Source organism: Haliotis rubra, unplaced genomic scaffold (assembly GCF_003918875.1).
Source record: "Haliotis rubra isolate DU_JTF1 unplaced genomic scaffold, ASM391887v1 Scf118, whole genome shotgun sequence".
NCBI classification, from domain to species: domain Eukaryota; kingdom Metazoa; phylum Mollusca; class Gastropoda; order Lepetellida; family Haliotidae; genus Haliotis; species Haliotis rubra.
The window spans coordinates 679560-702842 of NW_025765092.1; the positions used below are offsets into that span (position 1 = coordinate 679560).

General features: G+C 37.9%; 1 protein-coding gene across 1 annotated transcript in view; it reads left to right on the top strand.

Moving 5' to 3' along the window:
• LOC124259068 (sex peptide receptor-like) overlaps positions 1–23283 on the top strand; it is a 203441-nt gene that overhangs the window by 64254 nt on the left and 115904 nt on the right. Inside the window, exon 2 of the mRNA XM_046693160.1 lies at positions 14231–14284. The gene's annotated coding sequence lies outside the window, so the exon portion shown is untranslated. The remainder of the gene's footprint in view (positions 1–14230; positions 14285–23283) is intronic.

The window sequence follows — 23283 nt, forward strand, 5'->3', positions numbered from 1 at the left end:
ATATTACTTAATCATAAGGTGATTATGTGTGCAGGAAAGACATGAGAACTGCCTTGGAAGAAATGAGCAGCTTAAAAATGTCGTACAATATGTATTTTATGTGTGTTAGTACCATGGTTGTTTACAGTGTAACAGAATACTGAACAGCAATGTTTTATTTAAAGTTTACTTTATTTTGTAGGAACTGTACACATACAGAATTATATTCAAAACTTTCGAAACCAAATCGATGAATTCTTGGTAGTATGAAGTATTGAGGTAAGGTTTAGCAGTATTACCTATACAGATGTGTCGTATTGCCAGTATTTCATGTTATATCATACATAAACAATGCTTATTAGGAACATTCTTATAACACCAAACTTGGCACATAGATAGATCTGGTGGTGAACTGACAGATATAGTAAACAGGGTTTTTGGGTCCTGGCCACTTGCTTTATTGCTGATCTGTGTATGCTAAACTATGGTTATAAGAACCTATCAAAGAGGTCTCTTTGTGCCGTTTAAACAGTAGTTTAGTGTAACCGTTTTATTTGTCTTACACTTTATCAGTAAAGTACAGTGAAGCCCATTTCTGGTGTCCCCCACCATGATATTGCTGGAATATTGCTAATAGCGTCGTAAAACCATACTCACTCACTCAGTAAAGTACAGATTCTGGTGCTTTTGTTAGGTTCAGTCCCATCTGGGATTCAAGGGGCAGTGGGGTAGTCTAGTGATTAAAGTGTCCACTTATCATGCCGAAGACCCGGTTCGATTGCCCACATGGGTACAATGTGTGATGCCCATTTCTAGTTTCACCCCCTCCATGATATTGCTAGAATATTGCTGAAAGCGGTGTAAAACCTCACTCACTCACTCACACACTCACTCACTCACTCACTCAATTTTTTTCATAATCATGCATATTTTTATCATGTTGACGAGTTGAACTGAAATCATGATAATCTGAAATTAGCAATTGATTCCAGTGATGGAAAAAGCAAAACCATTTGCAATGAGCTTCCTGTATGTAATGTGTCTGTAACACACTGTGATGCATTGTGACCATATCAATATCCACCAAAATGGCACAGGATGGGAATGATGTAAAACAATGTGAGTTGAGAGTCTGATGTATGGGTCCATTTTGGACCCATCAAATGAAAAACATGAAAAAATTATCTGAAAATTGCAGATAATGTTTCAGTATGCAAGCACAGTATTTCTTTTTAAGACATGCAGGGGAAGCACACATTGTATGCTGCAGGTTCGTAACAAGTTACAGATGAACGAGGGCGTGTGGGGTAGCCTAGTGGTTAAAGCGTTGGCTCATCACACTGAACACCCAGGTTTGATTCCCCATATAGGTACAATGTGTGAAGCCCATTTCTGGTGTACCCTGCAGTCATATTGCTGGAATATTGCTAAAAATGACATAAAACTAAACATGCACACATATGAAAGAATGTATGCAGTATATTTGGTATATATCTCAACATATGATTCATGTTTGTAATAATGGGCTACATGAAAGTAATGTCAATACCCATCACTAATTACCAAATATACATATACTGCTCAATATTTGCTAAGGACCAATACTTTTAGTTGCCATTATTTACTAACTTGCAGTCACCAGTTGTATCATAATTATGAGTTGTTTATGTCAATATCAACTGTTGCCCTTTAGATTTTGTAGAATAATATAACTGATGTCCGTACTTGTATCTTTTGGGAATTTGTATATTAGCAGATTTAGTAACTGTCCAATAATCATTTTTAGTCAAAGGCATGGTCCCTAGAAAAGGCTGAGTAGTATATAGATATAGTTGACATTGATACTTGACCTTGGTTTACTAGGTGTACAATATAATCTATAATTAATGCTTGACATTGTTTTACCAGGTGTACAATATAATCTATAATTAATGATTGACATTGTTTTACCAGGTGTACAATATAATCTATAATTAATGATTGACATTGTTTTACCAGGTGTACAATATAATCTATAATTAATGCTTGACATTGTTTTACCAGGTGTACAATATAATCTATAATTAATGCTTGACATTGTTTTACCAGGTGTACAATATAATCTATAATTAATGCTTGACATTGTTTTACCAGGTGTACAATATAATCTATAACTAATGCTTGACTTTACTGCCAAAGGGTCTATTCTATCTATAATACCAAATAACCATTAATGCTACATTTTGGAAGAACAGAGCCTCTAACTATCTCAATATAATACCAGGTATATTTTTTCCAAAAAGGCTGGTGTTTGTAAACAAATACCACTTTCCTAAGAGAATGATGATTGATATTTTTTCAGACTGTGCTATAAAGTCAACTCACTGGAGTGTTTATTCTGATGACAATCTCTGACATGATTACATTCATACCAGAACATTCTTGTAGCTGATAATTATGCGAAATTGTTCATTATACCAAACTGATCTTAACGCCCAATTGATCATAATACCACAGAGGTCAAAACACCAGTCTGATTATGGTGCTAATCTCTTTTAAATGGCAAACTGATCACATGATTATCTGGGTCATAATTCCAAAACTAGCAAGAGAGCAAAGTGAGATCATGGACAATTGCTTGTAATTCCACATTAGTGATGGTGGCCAACTTTCATAAAATGAGATAGGTGAACATGTGATAATCCCAGATTAGTGATGGTGGCCAACATGTTATAACACCATATTCATTATCAATTGGTTTAGCACTTGGACAGGTGATGATGGCCAGACAATTAAAATCTAAGATTATTGATGGTGGCCAACATGTTATAATACCGTATTCATTATCACTTGGTTTAACACTCGGAAAGGTGATCATGGCCAGCCAGTTAAAATCTAAGATTATTGATGGTGGCCAACATGTTATAATACCATATTCATTATCACTTGGTTTAACACTCGGAGAGGTCATCATGGCCAACCAATTATAATCTGAGATTAGTGATGGTGGCCAACATGTTATAACACCATATTCATTATCAATTGGTTTAACACTCGGAGAGGTCATCATGGCCAACCAATTATAATCTGAGATTAGTGATGGTGGCCAACATGTTATAACACCATATTCATTATCAATTGGTTTAACACTTCGGAGAGGTGATCATCATGGCCAACCAATTATAATCTGAGATTAGTGATGGTGGCCAACATGTTATAACACCATATTCATTATCAATTGGTTTAACACTCGGAGAGGTCATCATGGCCAACCAATTATAATCTGAGATTAGTGATGGTGGCCAACATGTTATAACACCATATTCATTATCAATTGGTTTAACACTCGGAGAGGTCATCATGGCCAACCAATTATAATCTGAGATTAGTGATGGTGGCCAACATGTTATAACACCATATTCATTATCAATTGGTTTAACACTCGGAGAGGTCATCATGGCCAACCAATTATAATCTGAGATTAGTGATGGTGGCCAACATGTTATAACACCATATTTGTTTCAAATGGTTTAACACTTGGACAGGTGATGATGGCCAGCTGATGTTATAACACCATATGAGTTATCACTTGGTTTAACACTCGGCGAGGTCATCACGGCCAACCAATTATAATCTGAGATTAGTGATGGCGGCTAACTGATGTTATAACACCATATTTGTTTCAAATGGTTTAACACTTGGACAGGTGATGATGGCCAGCCAATTAAAATCTAAGATTATTGATGGTAGCCAACATGTTATAATACCGTATTCATTATCACTTGGTTTAACACTCGGAGAGGTCATCATGGCCTACCAATTATAATCTGAGATTAGTGATGGTGGCCAACATGTTATAACACCATATTTGTTTCAAATGGTTTAACACTTGGACAGGTGATGATGGCCAGCCAATTATAATCTGAGATTAGTGATGGTGGCCAACTGATGTTATAACACCATATGAGTTATCACAACACTGATGTCATAACACCATATCTATTATCATGGCGGCTAACTGGTTTAACACTTTGTTTCAAATGGTCACTCACAGGCCAACCAATTATAATCTGAGATTAGTGATGGTTTAACACTGAGAGGTCATCATGGCCAACCAATTATAATCTGAGATTAGTAAGGGTGGCCAACTGACGTTATAACACCATATTTGTTTCAAATGGTTTAACACTTGGATAGGTGATGATGGCCAGCCAATTATAACCACAGATTAGTGATGGTGGCCAACATGTTATAACACCATATTCATTATCACTTGGTTTAACACTTGGAGTGGTGATCATGGCCAACCAATTATGACATCGCTTCCTGGCCAACTGGTTATGATGCCACACTATCAACCAGACAACTGTATATCATCTATTGTATGGTTTCCTCATATGGATGATATAGTCCACAAACATTCAAAGTAAACTGAAACTCTCCACTATTTTTAATCGTAGAATGTGTGTGTTTTTAAATGTATGGCTAGATTTGTCCTACGTTGCTAACGGCTGAAGGGATGGTGTAAATCCAGCTAGGGCCCATGCAGGAAGCAAATGTACTGTAAGTCCCCATGGTCCCTAGTATGGTGATCTACCTTCAGTCGTTGGCAATCTAGAGCCTGTTTTTATGTTGTATTGTCACTCACTCACTCCATTATTTTAGATTTAATTGCTTGTTTTAAATGGATATCTGTGATACACTAGTAGTTTTACTGTTCTTCATCAACAGGTTTTTAATTTCTAACTTTATTGATCTTTAATATAATTATAAACTGTCCCCATCATGATACGGACAAAATATTGCTGATGTGACGATAAATATTAACTCACTCACTCACTCATATGGATGAATAATGAATATTTCCTGCCATAATTTGTAAAAGAACATAGGTCCATATGGCGGGAGGCGTTGCTGATGTGACACGGCCATGTCAGTGGTCTTTGTCAGAGTATTGTGTACAAGATTTGTGAGACGTTACTTTTGACATGAAAGACATCTCCTGTGCAGAGCAATGTCAGACCTGGATAGCTTCTGGTGCACATCTTTAGAGTTATGTTTTCTTATGTTACCACAGTTGTCAGCATTTTGTATGACATTGTGATTGTGGAATATTTGCCCGTTGTCTCAATTCCATCTGATAATCCCAATAAAGACCTGGGTGCCATTGTACAAAGCGATCTTAGCACTAAGGTGTTTGTATCTCCCATACCTTAACATAGACTTACGACTGTCATAGCACTAAGGTGGTCGTAACTCCTATACCTTAACATAGACTTACTACTGTCATAGAACTAAGGTGATCGTATCTCCCATACCTTAACATAGACTTACGACAGTCTTAGCACTAAGGTGACGTAACTCCCATACTTTAACATAGATGTACGACTGCAGTAGCACTAAGGTGATCATAACTCCCATACCTTAACATAGACTTACGACTGTCATAGCACTAAGGTGATCGTAACTCCCATACCTTAACATAGACTTACGACTGTCGTAGTGCTAAGGTTGTTTTGTACAATGGCACCCTGTTTAGAACTGGTCATCAGCAATCCATGTTTTTACCCCTGGGATAATATGGATTAGAAATAACATTCAACACCCCAGGTTGTCCCCATGAAGATTCGGTTTAGAACAGGCATTCAGCAGCCACAGTGATGATCTGGATTAGAACTGACGACCATGATTGGCTTTAAAGGAGACTAACATGATTTGGTCAAGCTTGCTGATTCAGTTGATGCATGGCATCATATCATTTTTGTGTAGATGAATGTTCTTGATATCAATCAAATGATAGAAAAACACCATTATACAGCTGGATTACTGCCAACATTACACAACAACTACATCAGCTGATGCCGGCGGTGCTCCAGTACATGCTGTTTATTTGACAGATGTTTTAAATGTGTTCACAATCAGATAGATGTATACATAAAAGGTTATTCAGGAAAATGATATTAGATATTATTAGTTGTTAAAGCTATGGCTTAAAAGCCTGTTTGCTTTTTCTTCACTCAAATGGGGTTCATTATAGCTCTTCCGGTGGTATGGTTCAGCAGATGATTGAGTGAACATGTACACTGGAGGATTTGTTTAAATGATAACCTGACAAAGTGTCCTATGTCATTATTTGATTAAAATTATTTTATCTTCATTTTGACAGCTGTTAACCTGATAGATACTGATGACATGGGGTTCGGGGTTAGTGCTTGGAATTGTATCTGGGCTGGTTCCCTGAGGACAGCGTGGTTCCTTTGTGGTGTGTTAAAGAGAGGTTATGAGTTTTTATGCATCCCTTGGATGATAACTATCACAAATGGTATCAAATTTCATAGCTCTGTGGTAAAAATATCTCTGCATTTGTTTTTGAAGTATAAGATTCAAGTTTCATTCTACATCAACAAATAATAATTATCAAAAATAGGATTACACATGCTTTGTAATTTGTGGTCTGATTCACACATGTTATGCGCCTACATCTTCCTTTGAAGCGTCTAAATGTATTTCAATGAGCATCCGGGCACTTCTGAAGCAGAAGTTGAAGTATGACTTCTCATCCGATTGGGTTCCTCCGTTGCTGTAAGGTGTTAAGAGCTAGTGAGACATGTGTCAGGCCGGATCTGCAATGATGATGACAGGCATGTCACCATCATTGTTAGCACTACCCACTCTTTCCTTCCAGTCTGTGGTAAGCTTTGAAGCTTTCCTCACCTATAGGAAACTTCACAACATCAGGAAACACGTGTGTACAAGTGGCATAACACACTTCATGTACTACACAAGAAACTGTTGACCTGTGAATCCCAAACAGATTACCAACAATGCGATATTCTACTGTTGTGGCCAAGTAGTATATTGCCACTGCTACTCGAATCTTTTTGAATGTGAAGATGGAACTTTTCACAGATGCGCTGGCACATGTCCCTTGACATTCTGACGTTTTCTTTACACTGAGTTTCATAAAAACGTGGTACAGTTACTTCCCACCAATATCTACTCCTTTCCTTTTCCAAAACAAGGCGTTCTCTAGTGATGAACCCACACACAAAGTTTGGACAAATCTCTTCTGTTTTCTAGATTTGGACAAACGTCTATATTCATCCATGGTTATAGAGAAGTGACAAGAAATATCAATACCTCCCACCATGTAAATGCAGGCACAATTTTGCCGTTTGCCCCTGTGGGTAAATTTACCCCCAGGGTGCATGTAAACAAGGCTTAAGCCTTTGTCTACTCCAGAATATGCTACAGAGGTCATATGAATATATTCCAGGAAATTCTTCAAGTACATTAACAACATATATACTGAGATTATCAGGCTACATTCTGGTTGCCATGACGTTAGCTGATATCACAGATATGTCCAGGTGATGCTTAAAAAATTGTTTGCAAACTAATTGCCAAATTTTCTCTTCAGGAATCATATCTGTCATTTACAGAATAAAATACTATCTCATTCAAGAATCTTAATCATTTTTGCTGAAGTGTAAAATGAGCTTTTGGAAAAAGCTGACAAACGACTCGGTGTTGGAGTTGGTTGGGTATTATTTATCAAAATCCATTACTATCAATGCCATTTCCAATGTCGGATTCATCAGCCTCCCTTCACGGGTATCCCTAACAGTGATGGGTATCTGAAATCAATGTATTTAATCTAGATTACTGCCTTGCAAACAAAACATGACAGGTGGATTCCAATAATATGCGTTGCTATTGTTTAGTAACCTGCCCTCAACCGATAGTTACTTCAATGTATTGACAGCAAACTTTCCTATATTGTCCAAATGGCAGCATCAGTTAAGCTAATTTGTAGACGTGGAAGTTTTTATTGACAGCCCTATTGTTTTGATGTTTCCAGCGACTTCTTGATCACAACACTGCTGATGGGGATTTCGGGTTAGAATTGGTTCCCTTTGACCTCTGCTGGCAAAATGGATCACGTGGTCAGACTCAGTGACCTGATGTTGATGGGTTTTCATCGTACACCATTGGTGCAAATCATGATATCAGTCATTGGATTGTCTGGATGCAGTTATTTAAAAGCAGGATCGGGTGGTCAGGCTCGCTGACTTGGTTGGCACATGTCTTTGTATCCCCATTGCGTAGATCGATGCTCATGTTGTTGATCACTGGATTGTCTGATTATTTACAGACTTCCACCATATAGCTGCAACATTGCTGAATGCAGTGTAAAACTAAATGCACTCACTCACTCACTCACTCGCTCCAGGCCACAATCATGTAGCCAAAATATTGCTATCAGATGTGATAAACAACATACTTCCTGGGCATTTAACAACTGCATTTAAGTGTCTACTAAAGACTTGACTAATTGTTTTATATTAGCTTCATTGCAAATACATGGCTTGTTGTAAAAAGAGAACATGCTTTCCTCAAGGATGGAAGGGTCAGCCAGGCCACTGGTATGGTACACAGGCTACCTGCTTTACTGCTAGTTTGGGTTTGCCCTTGATGCAAAGGTTTAATGGCTGTGGCTGCGTGATGCTCCCTATACAGAAAGTTGTCTGTCTTTGTGGGTAATTTATGACTTGTGGGCTTCTTGTTTCGGTGAAGGGTGAAGATATGATTTGCAAAGACATCTGTTAGGAGACATGGCAAAATAAATAAAGGTCAAGTTTACATGGAATTCAGAAAAAGGTCAGCAAGTCAGGTTCTTGGTACACTTTCTTGGCCAAATGCAGATTGGGTGGTACATGTCCTCAGCATGCCCTTATCAGACTAAAATAAGGTGTAAAATGTGAATTGTGTCATAGAATGAATCCTCTCCACCAGCTGCAACCTTTGCTGACCAAATAAGGACAGGATAGATGAAAGAAAAAACATTAATATCTGAGGGGGGTGTGATATCATGTGACAGCTATGACCATCTCAGTGGTTTGTTCAACAAGGTCGCTGGCTAATGTCATCATGACATCAAACTTGATTGAACTGTTGTTCATGCTGTTGACCACTGGTTTACATACATGCCAACAATCACAGCATGGTGTGAAGAGGAGATTTCTGTGTTAAACACTGGTTTGTCTACTTCAAGCCAGTACTAACTGGGTTAGTTACTTTGATAAAATTCACTAAATTTGAGGTCTTTCTCAGTCCTGAAATTAGACTCTGTAAAGAATAGCAAAATGTTCACAAAACATTAATGTTGTTCAACATCTGTGAATTATTGACTCAGCAGTTGTGCAAAACAAACTATTAAAAATAATGTCTCACAGTGTGTACTGAAACCATTGATGATTTCCAGGTTCTGACTAGAGGTTCATTAAATGACATGTAAAAAGTCGTCTAACCTGTCACATTCAAGTGATCATTTCTCCATTTTGTGATGCTCTCATAAGATGAACCCATAGATGCTGACCATGTCTTTAACTTGCCAGGAACTGACAGTCACGATAAAGTCAAATGTCCTCAGATCTCCATGTAATATTCTTACTTATCAATGAGCATTAGATCAATTCAGTGTCACTTGAAAGCTTTTCTTTTTTTGAAAATCAATTATATTTGTGGTAGTTTTATGTCTCTAATGCCTTGGATGATGACAGTTTTTGGTAGAAATCAAACAGCAATTTATTTTTCGAAGTTGTTGAAGTCAAATGTGAATATTTATACAAAGGATGTGTTTACATAACCAGCGCTAAACTCTGAGCTAATGTATGTCAGCAATGGGAGTGTTTGAATAATAGATTTATACAGAACTTGTAGAGAATATACAGAACATGTAGAGAATCATTCTGTGTATTTCCCTCCATAAACACAGATTGGTTCCTTGCTGAGAGCTGTTGATGTTGCCATGGTGGATATGTGTAGACTCCATGTTCAAATGTAATCTTGTCCTAATGAGCCTTAGTTAATATTAGGGGCAATGGGGTAGCCTAGTGGTTAAAGCGTTGGCTCGTCACGCCGAAGACCCGAGTTCGAATCCCCACATGGGTACTATGTGTGAAGCCCATTTCAGATGTCCCCCACCGTGATATTGCTGGAATATTGCTAAAAGCGCAGGTAAAGTATACTCACTCACTCAATCAATCATATTGCAGGCACAATGACATCTGAAGTCATGCTGACTGGTGTTAACAACATTGTTCAAATATATAGTATATACATTCTCCAAACTCCTTTGTCTCCTTTCTTAAATTGTATCTTCTGTAAGGGTTGAGACTTTATGAAAAGGGTTAGTTTTACAAAGTAATTGTTATAAAGGTTTAATGTACAGTACAACCAGAAATTATTATCCCCCACCGTGCGTTTAGCGCAAGCGGGGGATATAGTATTAGGCTCCGTCCATACGTCGTACGTACGAATTGGAATATCTTAAGAACCATTCTCTAGATTCTTTTCATAATTGGTACCTAGGTTCATCACAGCATAAGAAAGGTCCAAGTCAGGTTTGGTGACCTTGACCTTCATTTGAAGGTCACAAGGGGACTTTAACGTTTTACCTGCATGTTAAGCTATCTCAAGAACCGTTCAGTGGATTTTCTTTCATATTCAATACAAAGCTTTATCTAGGGAAGGCGCAGGGCCCAGTCGATTTTGGTGACCTTCACTTAATTTTCAAGGTCAAGAAGATCAGCAGAGCAGGTTATGCTTGTCAGTGAAGACCTCGAGAACCATTCAGCTGGATGTTCTTCAACCTTTATCCAGGGATTGTCAGCAAGATATTTCAAAAACGGGTTATGCTCACTGGATTTTGACTTCAAGGCGCAGACTTTGAAGACCTTCACTTAATTTTCAAAGGTCACAGAGACACTTTGAAATGTTGTCATCAAAAACGGTTCAATTTTCTTTTGAGTACTCCCCTTAAATTTTATCAAAAAGCAATTTCTTTAGTACTATTTTTGCATATTTCATACACTATGACATTCATGTCAAGGTCAAAGTCAGTCTTGAAAATATATGTGTGTTTGAACACCTAAAGAGCAAGATATCAAGAGAGGTTGACTGGCAGAGGCCCAGATAAGCTGGGTATCCGGGTAAAATACGCATGGAAAATTTCCAATTACGCATTGAAAAATAATTGTTGCGTACCAATTACGCATTTAAAATGTTACATACGCAAAAAGTTTAAAACAAATGCGTACGGAATATATTTATAAAAATCGCTTGCGTAATGAAAAAGACATCGATTGCTATCAAGTTGTACTGATAGTATAGGACTAGTGTTTTACTGTCAGTATAGGATGAGTGATTTTTTAATGAAATCATTTCCATTATATTTAAGTTGGTTTTGATTAGGTATGACATAAGGCAGAACATACCTGCTTAGTAAACTTACTCAATGACATAATACTTAGGTGATGAAAATGACCGAAATACGCACATATTTGAAAGCTGTGGGTAACGGAAAATGAAATACCCACACAACATTCATAATACCCACTCCAAAAAAATACAGTGGGTACAGTACCCACATGAGCTAAATCTTATCTGGAGCTCTGGACTGGTCATGTTTTTGTTGACATTTAACTTCAATTTTCATTACTTTATAAGTTTGATTTGATCATTTGCGGCGGGGGATTATGTCACCTTAGTGACAATGCTTGTTGAGAATTTAAAGATTGTAATATATTTAGTTTTTCACTCATTACTCACGTATTAAATGTGAATATTAGCAGAACATAACTCCAGATTCAAAGACAGGTGAACAGTTAGTATTTTGTCAACTCACCATGGGCAGCAACGCAGGCTTCAATGCGGCGGGGCATGCTACTGATCAAAGAAGTTAGAAAGTTGTGGTCCATGCTGTCCCAATATCGGACCACCTCTTCTTTCATTTCAGCAATATTTGTCAGATTTTTCTTATTGACACTTCCCTTCATAAGTCCCCAAACATTTTCTATTGGATTTAGGACAGGGCTATAGCTTGGCCAATCTAATAATGTCATATTTTGGGTCCGAAACCAGGACTGTGAATACTTTTGAACGATGTTTGGGTCGTTGTCCTGCTGGAAAATCCAAAAATTTCCATAGAACATGTGAGCAGATGGAAGTAAATGTCCCTCGAGAATATCTGTGTACCGCTCACTGACTGTTCATATTCCCTTCAAATACACAGAGGGGTGTTGCCCCTAACACTGATATGCCACCCCACACGTTAAATTTCGGACTGTACTTTAGGCGCTGATACAAAGGTTTTTCAGTTTGTTTGGTCCAGAATTTCAGTGTATTAGGAAGGAGCCACACAGAACTTTCATCTGAGAAAATCACATTGTCCCAGTTAAAATTTCTATGCTGTAAGCACCAGTTCAACCTTCGCTTCTTTTGTTCAGGTTTCATGATAGGTGATGGAATTCCTTGACTTTTCTGCCAACCCACTGCATGCAGCTCAGTTCTAATTGTCTCCTTACAGACAGCCACAGTTCCTCTATCAATCATATCCAGCCTTAAGTTTTCTAAACTCCTTCGTTTGTTTTTAGAAACAAGAATACCAAGCCGCCTCCTGTGACCGACACTCAATTTTCTGGGCCTACCTGCGCCTCCCTGGTGCTCAATGCCATATCCATTTGCAATATTTTTCAAAACACAATAAACAGTGGACAAAGGGATGAGTGTTCTACTTATATCACTTTAGCTGATCTGATGTCCTTGTTATAATACTCTAACATCAACTTCCTCTTCTCTAAATCATCCATACTGAGGATCACTGAAAAAGTCGTCTGCGAGCAAGTAAACAAGGGGGATAACTTTTCACAGACTAATGAAAAAGGATTAACAGAGTTGTCTCTCTTGAATGAAACCAAGTACTTGATAGCTGGTCAAGGTTGTTTATACTAGAAATCCAATTAAACATATTCCTAAAATTCTCAATAATTTCTGGTCATACTATACTCTTGTTAATGCATTCTTGTAGTTGAAAGTGTTACAGTATAATTAATAGCAGATGTATTAAGTGGCGGTAGTTATACAAAATAGTTATTGTCACATCAGCAACATTACAGCCATGTTTTGAAATTGTGGAGACGGAACGTGATGCATTTGTGTCACATTCAGTATGATATGATGCAAACATTTTTTTTGTCAGTTTTAACATTTCATTGTGTGACAATTAAACTGTTTCTTTTATTAACTTGGAATCTAAACCCTTGTAAATAAAATGTCTATCAAATGTGTTGTAACAGTCATGAAGTTTCTTAAACTCTCAGTTATCTCCCTTAGTCATGACAGGAACCTATGATGTAGGTTCATATTCCAGTTCCCTATGATTTATAATGTCTCTGGGTTTTTTCAATACCATATCATGATCATATATGTTAGTATAAGGCCTGTATCACTCCAGATTTTCCTCTAGTCTGTCTCACGGTTCCTAGACCCGTGAAAGTCCAGGTTAGAATATTGATCTTCGTAAGAGGCGACTTACGGGATCAGGTGGTCAGGCTCGCTGACTTGGTTGACACATGTCATCAGTTCCCAATTGCGCACATCGATGCTAATGCTGTTGATCTCTGGATTGTCTGGTCCAGACTCGATTATTTAGAGACCGCCGCCATATAGCTGTAATATTGCTGAGTGTGGCGTAGACTATACTCACTCACTCACTGTTCCTAAGCCATGCTATTTTCCCTCCCACCCTGTCCTTACTCGAAAGCCATAACTCTACATAAAGTACACAATATGGCTGAAATATAGCCGATGTGACGTTAAATTTTAACTCACTCACTCACTACATAAAGCCTGTCGAGATCTTCCATCTCACTAGGGCTCCTGTCCGGTTTGAATGTTGTTGCTTGTTTCTGGCAAACATAGTTTTTCCGAAATGCAATGATTTAGTGTAGCTTTTCTCCTGCATTAATCTAACAGGCATTGATATAACTGTTAGCTGAATTTCTGTTCAAAGGGTTGTAAAGCTAAACTCACTCAATAGCCTAAACAACCACTATTTCTATTCAAGTCTTTGAATGAATGATCATCCTTATCTTGCGTTGTCATAACAAGTAAAATATTTTCTGAAACATTAAATGATAAATGATTGAAAAGGATCAATATTCCTGCATTTAAGTCCAATTTTTTCTGAAAAGCTAAGAGATGAGCTGTTTAACTGATACACAGAAATTCTTTATCCTGTCCATAGCAAATATTTGGTGAAGTGGAAACAGTGGGTGAGAATCCAGGTTGCTGTTACACATTGTCTGTTATCAAACACTGAGGCCCTGGTTGCCGTGAGAGAAAGCAGACCTGATTGGTCCACATCCACATCAGTGAGCTCACAGTTAACGTGGTAACAGTGCTAACAATATCTCTCCATCCATTTCAGATCAGTCTGTAGGAGAATAGCATCCGACTGCTGACAGAGATCGTCGTTGTTGTGGTAAGTGCTCCCTTCTTGTCAATTTAGCCTTCTTGATATAATCCTAATGCAATTATGTTGGTGATAAATGGACATATTTGATATTGCTCATGTGTTTTTATTCCCTCTGGGTAATCCGAGATCAATTGGACACCAATACGATTTGGGGGGATTGGTAAATATTCCTTGCAGTTTCTATTTTTCATGCTTTGCAGACTTCAGATATAGTTCTCCAAATAGTGTCATTTTCTTCCAGATAGCATCATTTTGTAGAAAATTGATTCCTTTTTAACAGATTTGTGACAGCTGAATTACATTTATTAATTTATATTGTTTTGAGGAAGTAAAATGTTCATTCAAGTGAAAGTGATTCATTGGTTACAATGTGCATGTTTTTTTCAAAGGTGTGAAGAATTTTTTTACTGATATTTTAATAAAGCTAGTTATGAAGTTTTGATTTACATGTTAATGGAATGGAGTGTTTTGTTACTTGGAAACACTTTAAATACTTTTCATCAGCCTTTCACCAAACTTTGAAAACTTCAATGTCTTTCTATGAAAGCAAGACAGGCAAATACATATTTTCTAGTAAATTTCCAGCAATTTCTTTTTTTTTTAAACCGCGAAGATGTATAAAAGTGTTGCCTGCTTGGACTTCACAAAGCTGGCAGTGGCAAATCTGATGAAACCAGGCTGAACAGTTCATGTTATGGTGTTTTACCTGTTTCATTTGGGATCAGATTAGACTAAACTTATTAGATATTATTTCATTTCTTAAAAGTTATTTTATTTCTTATATTGATTTAATTGAAATAATCAAGACATATTGTACAGGAAAAGTTAATGGATGCAATTCAAATGAAGCATGAATGTTTGTTAGGATGTGTCTATGGTGGACACAATCAAATTAAGAAAAGAACACTGAGAGCTAAGTTTCTCTATTCTGTAGGGTCATCAGGAATGCATTATCATATATTGTGGCTTTGAAAGAAATTTATATGCTTTGTGTTAAATGTTATTGTCAATTCTTTTATCTTACGGTATTATGTTAACCACATGAGTTTAGTGTCCTATTCAAGAAGGTTATTTATGTGTATTTACAAATGGCAACATGGAGCTTAATTGGTATTTCTCATCATCGCGGAAAGATGATGTAATAATTGACATAATTTGGTGAAACCTGGCTGTATACAAACATGATGACTGCTAATGATACAAATTAACGGATCATTATCATATCTTTGTAATTATGCAACCAACAATTTTGTTTGTATTCTTCAACTTCACGTATTGCCAGTCAGTGACATGACATTGGTTTAGGTTCGCAGAATGGATGGTTTAGTGTTTGAATTAGACATTTAGTCCCAGAAATACAGTTATCATATTTAAGAATATATATCAACAAAATTTAATCGAGTATGGAGCCCAGGGCATTGCTTAATTTCAAAACGGAGGCAGTCTTGTCTTACCAAATCATTTGAGACTAGAGTTGGACTAATTTTCATATATATTCTCTCTGGTGAAGGAGAAGTATTGTTTTGACTTATTCTACCATTTAGTCTTGAAGAAAACAAAGGTTTGACATTTTTTTTATTAATTTGTTTTTTAAATAGTGAAAGGAGTCCACAAAATATCATTTTCAGAAACTGAGAAAATCTAGACGTGCCAAAGGATTGTAGACTTCCTTCTGAGTTTTTGTTTGTGTGTGTGTGTGTGTGTGTGTGTGTGTGGTGGGGGTGTGGTTGGTTGTTTGGTTGTTTGTTTTTTTTGTTTTTTGGTGTAAGCCTAGTGGTTGTAGCGTTCGCTCGTCTCACCGAAGGCCCGGTTCGATTCCCCACATGGGTATAATTTGTGAAGCCCATTTCTGGTGTTCCCTGCCGTAATATTGCTGGAATATTGCTTAAAACATTGTCAAACCATACTCAGTCAGTCAGTCAGTCAGTCAGTCAGTCAGTTTGTTTTGGGTCTGTATGAGAATCTGTGTTACACCTAGTCGTCTCTGTAAACAGACATATTTATTTCTTTACAGGAGATGGACTGTTTTCTTGGTGTGTGTGATGAACATGTGTGTTTATATAAATACTGATCTGGATGTCAGCATGCATGTCATACAGTTGTGAGTTGTTTAAGTCTATATCACACTGGTATGATTTAGTTACAGGTTAAACTGTTTGTTCTGAAGCCATTTTAGTATTTTCACTAAAAGTGCTTGCACAAACACACCCAGTGCATACTGGTCGTATCACCTGAATACACCCGGAGATAGGTATGAGTGCACCTGAATACACCTGGAGATAGGTATGAGTGCATGTGAAACTTGAGTTCCCCATCCTCCCATTAGGTTTAGGTAACTCGAAGGGGTCAGACTTGTACGTTCCCACCCATCCCATTCGGTTCCCCATCTTATCCCCATTCGGTTTTAGGTATTAGACTAGAAGGGGCTTATTTCATTGTTAGACTTGTACGTTCCCCATCCTCCCATTCGGTTTTAGGTATTAGACTAGAAGGGGCTTATTTCATTGTTAGACTTGTACGTTCCCCATCGTCCCAATTCGGTTTTAGGTATTAGACTAGAAGGGGCTTATTTCATTGTTAGACTTGTACGTTCCCCATCGTCTAATTTGGTTTTAGGTATTAGACTAGAAGGGGCTTATTTCATTGTTAGACTTGTATGCGTTCCCCATCATCTTAGGTATTAGACTAGAAGGGGCTTATTTCATTGTTAGACTTAATGCGTTCCCATCGGTATCATATTTGGTTTTAGGGTTTTATTAGACTAGAAGGGGCTTATTTCATTGTTAGACTTGTACGTTCCCCATCGTCTCATTCGGTCTTAGGTATTAGACTAGAAGGGGCTTATTTCATTGTTAGACTTGTACATTCCCCATCATCCCATTCGGTTTTAGGTATTAGACTAGAAGGGGCTTATTTCATTGTTAGACTTGTAGGTTCATTTGGCTATTGTGGTGTTAGATTGTTGAACTTTGTAGTGTTTAAAGGTTAAATACTTAGCAGTATTTAGTGGTCTCATGTCAAGGCTCCTTTTCTTCACTTTAAGAGAATCACGTTTAGTTGATTATAAATCATCCAGTTTTCTCACTTGTAATAGGTATCACTTTTAGTTCCTTGTTTAGGCCAAAGGTAAGTTTAAAACTTGAGTTCATTAGGTTTTCAGTTACATTTTTAGATAGGCTCTGCACATGTCTATTTCCACTGCTCAACACTGTTCATTGACGGAATGTATGGACCAAGCTGTTGCCATTTTTGTTTTATGCACACATGATCAATGGGCATACAATGTATCAAGGCTGCTGAACTTCTTCTGGAGCTGGTTTCTTCTAAGATGCAATACAGACATATATGTGTATATGGGAAATCTACATTTTGTGTTTATGAATGGGTAGTTTCTCTGTAGAGTAATTTTTTTTTATAGCGTAAACATAGTTTTAACCTTGTCATCTGTTTGTGTTGTACATGATCTTACATGCCTGCTGTCATATCAGAAGCAAGATCTGGACGTCAATCTATTTTAGGTGTAAACTTTCTTGATGTTTTTGGATCGAGTCAGTAAGTTAAAATTTCAATTGCTTTGGCTTCATTTCAGCCATATAGCAATAAAACCAAGTTCAAGCATATACACAAGTTATTATATAAATCAAAGTCACACTTAAAAGCAGTTTTAGGCGTCTGACTTTGTGTGCTGGCAATTAGGTGCCTGACTCTGAGGGTGCGGGTTCGAATCCTGGATGGGACTCAAAACACACACTCGCGCGCACGCAAGTACTAGAATCTGTACTTCACTGAGAAAGTGTAATCTGTACTTCACTGAGAAAGTGTAATCCCAAATATAACATATGTTACATTTGACCACTTTCTAAAATGGCATTGTGTATTTCATGCACATTTCAACATTACAATATTAATTGCAATTTAAGACATATCTATAAATAATACCATTTACAATTCAAAATACTGGCTTTAACTATATGGACGATATGGTGTAGATTCTGACATGGTTTGTATAGTCAGGGTTTGAATCTGAATTTAGAGTGTGTTAATCAAAACTATGGTTAATTTATGTACATCACTCACTCACTCACTGAATACTTTGTGTGATACCTCTCAACTTCACAGGAGTTCATGTTAGGAGAAATTTCTATATCAGCATCAAGGTTTCTAAATTCTCTGTATGAGTGAGTGAAGAATTCAGACAAACATATGTGATATTTGTACCTCTAAAAGTAATAGGGGACTTAATAACTAATAAAGCTCAACCTCTCTGTTGTTGATATGCAACAGACCCTATCTCTGAGTGGCAAGGCATCTATCCCCAGGAAGGAAGGAAGGAGAGGCAGTTGAAGGAATGATTTGAAATTTGAAATTTCTGACTCAAAGTGGCTAAGCATTAAAGCCAAATTATTTCAAAAGCCGACATGTGTCTGATAAAAACACCAATCCTTTATGTCAATCAGGTGGTCAAAGTTCGCTGAGGTTCACACAGAGGTCCAGTGAGATGTCATCTGATCTTGGTGCGGATCAGATCCGAGTTAACGATCGAACTTTCATGAGACTTGGTGGCAAATGAAAATTCACTCACTCACAATGAATACTGTGAAATGCACCCAACCCAGTCAAGCCTTACACCACTAATAGGGTGACAAATACTTGACACGGGATACCCACAATCAGTTGTTCCTAATCAACGTCTTCCAATTGGAATTTAAGCGTTTTTCCTCCCTGATATTGAAGGTTTGTACACAGTTCAAAAGCGGGGATAATTACACTACATTTATACCTGTCATGGCAAGGGCTTTCATTTATACCCCATCCACAATCTTATCAGTTTTCACAAAATGATGGCTGTTTTTACTATTTAAGATTTTTCACAAGTACATGCCCATCAAGGTAATGCGCAGCCTTCAAAGAGTTCATGCTCCATGTTGCCTGATCCTGGAATTATTCCAAGCAATTGAAGGCCATGTCTTTTGAAATTTTATGGATTCATTTAAGGTTTATTGGAGGAGAACCACATGACATTAAATATTTGAAAATATTCTGTGTAGTTGTTTGTTAAGTTTCTTTCTTGGACTTTGTGAAACATGTAACATGTCGAGTCCAGTATTTGTCCATTATCCTCAGAACTATTGGTAAAATGGATTTGATGTATAGTTCAACATCAAAAGAAATTATTTTTAATTATTTTTCCTAATATTTAAAAGTATTTTAATTTGATTGAGAGAAATAGGATCGTTCTGTAACTGCAATAACCTAGCATTTATGCCAAACCGAATCCTCCTGGCAAATAAAGGCAATTAAGTTTTAGATTAGGGAAGAAGTTTAGTTGAAAATTAATTCTTTCAAAATGACATGTCTTGGGTGGTGTAATTTTATTGTTCTGTTAATATGGCTCCAACAAATGCTTGTGGCATTTGTTCTTCAGACTGAGAGTTTACAAGTAGTTAAATTCGGTTTGATGTATCATGTTTAGTGACATTTGTTTCATGTTTAATTGACATTTGTTTCTTGTTGAAATTATTTCTATTTCATGTTCAAACTGCTTTTATTTCATCTGAATATAAACAGTTATTAAGTTTTCAGAGGCATAATTATAATGGAAGATTTCATTACAAGTGCTATGCACCATTTTGTACTTCTCTCTTGAATTGAGTCCTTCACATATTATCAAACTCTAACTGCCAAGATTGTGTTCTCAGTTTATGGTGAGGTGAGGTGAAATGGGGTTTAACATCATACTTAAGAATATTTCGCTCTTATGATGACGTGCATGCGTGTGTATGTGTGGCTGCTTGTACTAGCCCAGACTTAAGCTGGTTTTATAGTGCTAGCCCACTGAGATACCATGCTGCAGTTAAGCATGACTACCCAACTCAGACACATTATACTGACTCCGAGCTGACCAGTCCTTGTTGTACCGATTAATGCCGAGCGCCAGGCAGGGACCAACAAGTACCATATTTTAACATCTTTTGGTATGACACAGCCGGGGATTGAACCAGCGAACTTCCACTCTCTCTCTAACCACTACACCACGGAGGCGGTTCTCAGTTTATGCCAGTAACAGGTGCCATACCTGTGATGTGAAGCAGAGGGCACAGACTATTTCATCCCCTTGGAATGTAACCTGGACATGAAGTAATTAGACGGTCATGCATTAGTAAGCCATCAAAATGCCTAATTACCTTATTGGGTCATGAACCATCAAAATGGGATAATTACCTCACCTGGTTCTGACTAACTTACCGTTTGAGCTCCTGGGGAGCGAAATGGTTAATGTGTTTGTTTGTTTACCATGCTTAGTATGTGATTCCCTACATGTGTGCACTTTTCTTTCTTGGTATTTCTGCAATATGTTCAAAAGACCATCATGTATTGTTTGCAAGGTGGTGCTGTTTGGTAGCCCAGTGGTTAATGTGTTTGTTTGTAAAACTGAAGGTTTGATTCCCAACAGAGGAAGAGGCCTATGTGTACTGTTCACTAGGGTTTGAGTAGTCCAGTGGTTTATGTGTTTGTTTGTAAAACTGAAGGTTTGATTCCCAACAGAGGAAGAGGCCTATGTGTACTGTTCACTAGGGTTTGAGTAGTCCAGTGGTTTGTGTGTTTGTTTGTAAAACTGAAGGTTTGATTCCCAACAGAGGAAGAGGCCTATGTGTACTGTTCACTAGGGTTTGAGTAGTCCAGTGGTTTATGTGTTTGTTTGTAAAACTGAAGGTTTGATTCCCAACAGAGGAAGAGGCCTATGTGTACTGTTCACTAGGGTTTGAGTAGTCCAGTGGTTTGTGTGTTTGTTTGTAAAACTGAAGGTTTGATTCCCAACAGAGGAAGAGGCCTATGTGTACTGTTCACTAGGGTTTGAGTAGTCCAGTGGTTTGTGTGTTTGTTTGTAAAAGTGAAGGTTTGATTCCCAACAGAGGAAGAGGCCTATGTGTACTGTTCACTAGGGTTTGAGTAGTCCAGTGGTTTATGTGTTTGTTTGTAAAACTGAAGGTTTGATTCCCAACAGAGGAAGAGGCCTGTGTGTACTGTTCACTAGGGTTTGAGTAGTCCAGTGGTTTATGTGTTTGTTTGTAAAACTGAAGGTTTGATTCCCAACAGAGGAAGAGGCCTATGTGTACTGTTCACTAGGGTTTGAGTAGTCCAGTGGTTTGTGTGTTTGTTTGTAAAACTGAAGGTTTGATTCCCAACAGAGGAAGAGGCCTATGTGTACTGTTCACTAGGGTTTGAGTAGTCCAGTGGTTTGTGTGTTTGTTTGTAAAACTGAAGGTTTGATTCCCAACAGAGGAAGAGGCCTATGTGTACTGTTCACTAGGGTTTGAGTAGTCCAGTGGTTTATGTGTTTGTTTGTAAAACTGAAGGTTTGATTCCCAACAGAGGAAGAGGCCTATGTGTACTGTTCACTAGGGTTTGAGTAGTCCAGTGGTTTGTGTGTTTGTTTGTAAAACTGAAGGTTTGATTCCCAACAGAGGAAGAGGCCTATGTGTACTGTTCACTAGGGTTTGAGTAGTCCAGTGGTTTTATGTGTTTGTTTGTAAAACTGAAGGTTTGATTCCCAACAGAGGAAGAGGCCTATGTGTACTGTTCACTAGGGTTTGAGTAGTCCAGTGGTTTGTGTGTTTGTTTGTAAAACTGAAGGTTTGATTCCCAACAGAGGAAGAGGCCTATGTGTACTGTTCACTAGGGTTTGAGTAGTCCAGTGGTTTGTGTGTTTGTTTGTAAAACTGAAGGTTTGATTCCCAACAGAGGAAGAGGCCTATGTGTACTGTTCACTAGGGTTTGAGTAGTCCAGTGGTTTATGTGTTTGTTTGTAAAACTGAAGGTTTGATTCCCAACAGAGGAAAGAGGCCTATGTGTACTGTTCACTAGGGTTTGAGTAGTCCAGTGGTTTTATGGGTTTGTTTGTAAAACTGAAGGTTTGATTCCCAACAGAGGAAGAGGCCTATGTGTACTGTTCACTAGGGTTTGAGTAGTCCAGTGGTTTATGTGTTTGTTTGTAAAACTGAAGGTTTGATTCCCAACAGAGGAAGAGGCCTATGTGTACTGTTCACTAGGGTTTGAGTAGTCCAGTGGTTTATGTGTTTGTTTGTAAAACTGAAGGTTTGATTCCCAACAGAGGAAGAGGCCTATGTGTACTGTTGACTAGGGTTTGAGTAGTCCAGTGGTGTATGTGTTTGTTTGTAAAACTGAAGGTTTGATTCCCAACAGAGGAAGAGGCCTATGTGTACTGTTGACTAGGGTTTGAGTAGTCCAGTGGTTTGTGTGTTTGTTTGTAAAACTGAAGGTTTGATTCCCAACAGAGGAAGAGGCCTATGTGTACTGTTCACTAGGGTTTGAGTAGTCCAGTGGTTTATGTGTTTGTTTGTAAAACTGAAGGTTTGATTCCCAACAGAAGAAGAGGCCTATGTGTACTGTTGACTAGGGTTTGAGTAGTCCAGTGGTTTGTGTGTTTGTTTGTAAAACTGAAGGTTTGATTCCCAACAGAGGAAGAGGCCTATGTGTACTGTTGACTAGGGTTTGAGTAGTCCAGTGGTTTGTGTGTTTGTTTGTAAAACTGAAGGTTTGATTCCCAACAGAGGAAGAGGCCTATGTGTACTGTTGACTACCCAGCTGAAATGAGCAGGAAAAGACCATGGTATACCATGGTAGACCATGGTTCACAGACCATTGTTGACCATGGTGTATCATGGCTTACCACATCCGGTAAATGGCACCACAGTTTACCATGGTCAAAAGAGACCATGGTCTACCATGGTAAAAAAAGACCATGGTCTATCATGGTTTAACCACGTGCGGTAAATGGCACCATAGTTTACCATGGTAAGATAAGACCATGGTCTACCATGGTAAAAAGAGACCATGGTATACCATGGTCTACCATGGTAAAAAGAGACCATGGTGTACCATGGATTACTACTGAAAAAAACTGAGACCATGGTCAGTATACCCTGTTCAGTAGATGGCACTACAGGTTACCATTAGAATACCATTATTTAGACTATGGTAGG